Below are 3529 nucleotides of genomic sequence, written 5' to 3'. Positions count from 1 at the left end.
TATTTTATCATGACCTTTGCAGCTTTCCTATCCCGCTTGGAGAGAAGAGAGATAAGCTCCAGCACATCAAACTCTGTACTGTAACTGTTGTGTTCCATTTGAATAGGAGGGCTCACAAAAAACAAAAACAAAACGCACACCTGAATGGCCACGGGCAATTATGCTCAGCTTTCTGGCTATACATACACTGCTGAGAGGCACGTGGTCAGACACAATCCCTCGCAGTCTGCTGAACAAAAAGGCGTGAATGCGCTACAACCAACTCCTGCTACGCACCACATGGTGTCAGAGGAAGGTTGGGGGCTAAAGCGGAGACTCCTGTCAATCCACAGAACAGCTTTCCGTGTAGCTTGTTAGCCTGGCTTCGTCAGCCATACCAGCTCACATCTGCAATAGAGATAGACATTGAGAGAGATGTTCCCTTCGCCTTTCAGTTGCTTCCTCCTCTTCATTAGCCACAAGAACAACGCGACACACACACACACACGCACACATCACAGAAGTATTGCATTGATTGTGCCATTGTTTGGGTGTTGCCTAACCTTATGAGTCATAGTAGAAGCTTGATTGGTAAGGCCCTGCTTCCAACAGCTCTTACAACAACTGTTTGTCAGCAAAGCTTGTTTAGCATAGATTCCATTGATTAGCTACAGTAATCTCAGAATACTGGCCTCATCAAACCGAACAAAGAACGTTGAGCGGAGGGGGATGGAAAAAGAGAGGGAGAGGGGCAGGTAGACTCTAGAGGGATGGGAAGAAGAGAGGGGGGCTTAGGGGTGGGTGTAGTAGGACACGGTCATGTGCTTTGGTCCCTGCCAGCGCCAGCAAAAGCCCAATTAATAACAAACAGAGTCCTGTTGCTCTGACGTAGCTAATAAATCAGCTGGCATTATGCTAACAAGGCCATTATGGAGATGCTTCAGGAGCTGCTGTTTGATTTCCGCTCTCGGTAGTCCCTGTAACGGGGGACACAGTTGGGTGTTTAACGAGGAGGGGGAGGGATGCAGCCAGTAAAATCGACTTTGTAATGTCCCGAGGACGTCGGGGAACGCCTTTCCAAAACCGGCTACTAGGGGAAACAGTGAGCGCTATTACCATGAAGTAGGCTTGGGTTTTTAGCTAAGGCGTTGTGGATGGTAATCCCATGACTCTGGATTCGAAGGTCGCGTTGTTCATGATACGAGTGGTAGACACTCGGTTTTTTAAATTGTATGGTTTTCAACCTATCAAACTTACCTTAACTGCAACATTCCGAATGAATGCCCCTAAATTTTTTACTTTGGAACCTATCCAAACCTTAATGGTTTGGCGAGAATCTGAAGTCAAATTGGTAAAACCGTGAGATCTTGAAGTGATTTCAGTCTGCCTTCATGCACACAGATAACACCACTGATGTCTGTGATATGGGAACATGAGACGCCAATGTAGTAGAACGTACAAATGAGGGCCAGTCCTCGGCTTTGAGTCTGTCTTTCTGGGTACAGACTGTGCATTCCATGTGTGGTGTGTGTGTGTGTGTGTGTGTGTGTGTGGTGCTGGTGGTGTGGAGACTCAGTGTCTGGCTTCAAGCTAATTCAAAAGGACCGGCTCAGCGGGGGAAATGTGATCAGTGGCCACATCAAACACCAGGCATGATAAGAGTGCTTCTCAGACACAGGGACACGCGCACGTAACAAAACTAGAACGAGCGATCGTCATCCCATCTCACACTTCACTCTCTCATATAGAGTGGTTTTGGGGCTACAAATCAAATCGCATTCGTCACGTGAGCCGAAATACAACAGGTATTTCCTGTAGACCTTACAGTGAAATGCTTACTTACAGACCTTAAACCAACAGTGCAGTTTTAAGAAAAATACCATCTCCCCCCAAAAAAAGTTATAAATAACAAATGCTTAAAGTGCAGCAGTAAATAACAATAGTAGGGCTATTACAGGGAGTACCGGTACAGAAGTCAATGTGCGGGTGCACGTGTCAAGGTAATATGTACATACAAGGGCATGTACAGGGTATAGTCTCCCCATCTCCCCACCTCTCGCTCTCCTCTCTCCCCACATCTTCTCTCTCTCTCTCTCCTCCCTCCCTCACCTCTCTCTCTCCCTCCCTCACCTCTCTCATACAGACATGATAGGCAGTATTATAACGGTGTTAAAACTGTAAAGGCTAGTTATAGAGTCTGGCTCTGGGATCTGAGGTTACTCTACAAACACCATTCTGACAGGAGGAGGCAGGGGGGCCGGAGAGAGAGAGAGCCTTAGGGAGTGAGGGATGGAGCACAGTGTATGGTAAATCCTGGATGAGGATACCTACTGAATAGTGCGTGTATGTGTACATTGTGAGCATTACTGAAACCATGGTGGTGACCAAGACTGCATTATGTGCAAGTGCGTGTGTGTAATAGCAGCGTTGCTGGCTGGCCAGACAGAGCCAGTCTGAGCCAAGCCTTGAGTGCCGTTTAGGACAACGCTAGCCAAGCTATAACAAACACACACACACTAACAGATCATAATCAAGATACAGTACAACACAGCTGGGGCTTTGAAATGTGACTCACATAACCACACTGCTTCGAAGAGAAAATAAGGTAATGGACCTTTCTGTAAGTGTCACCTATAAAACAGAGAAAGGTGTGTGTGTGTATAGTGTGTGTACTGTGATATGTTTGTAGAGGTTCTATCATGTGCAATGTGTGTGTGAGTTGTGTGTGTGTGTGTGTGTGGGTGTGTTGTTGTGGTGGAGCTTCCATGCATGTGTGCCTTTCTGCTTGTGTGGGCTTAAATTGCTGCCTGGAAGACAAATGTTCCTACTGTTTACGGCCAAACAGTATTTAGACTTTGCCTGTCTGGAGATGAGATATTATGCCAATGTGCCTCTTTCTCTTAGAGTTTGCCAAAGCACTGATTCCATTACCTCTAATCATTTACTACTGGATATACATTATTTTATTACCAAGACAATGGTCTGATATCTTCAGATGAATCTCTTACGATTTGCACATATTACATACGATTGCTTCCCACAGTAAGGTGTGACAGTAGTGGTGACTCGGAGAGCGAGAGGTTCACTGTAATGAGAACTGGAGAAAACTGTAGCTGCTACCTAACTATGCACAAGAGAGAGACAGAACAGAAGAGGATTATAGGAAAAAGAAGGATGTTAAAGATGCTTGAGCTAAAGATTTAAAGCTGGCAGGGTAGGGGTCAGAGGTAAGAACCTGCAAAAGTTTTTTTTTTTGCTTGGATGAGACATTTCATCCCGCCAGCTTGAAGGTTTACCATCAGCCATGCCATTGTGACAGAGTCACTTGGCAACAATAGAGAATGACAATGAAATCTCTTTCACGTCCTCTCATCCCTCCACTCACCCTCTCTAGGCCTATATTTCCTCCTCTCCTTCACCTATTCTCCTTTCCTTAAATCCCCACCTACCTTGTCAGTTGGAGTGATATGATTGGCTCTCAGAGAGCAGGAAGTGCAGGTGAGAGGAACACACCGATGATAAGTTGTGACAGGGCAGGGAGAAACAGGAT

The sequence above is a fragment of the Salvelinus sp. IW2-2015 genome, linkage group LG3 (assembly GCF_002910315.2).
Source record: "Salvelinus sp. IW2-2015 linkage group LG3, ASM291031v2, whole genome shotgun sequence".
Taxonomy (NCBI): Eukaryota; Metazoa; Chordata; class Actinopteri; order Salmoniformes; family Salmonidae; genus Salvelinus; species Salvelinus sp. IW2-2015.
This window is presented reverse-complemented; position numbering follows the sequence as displayed.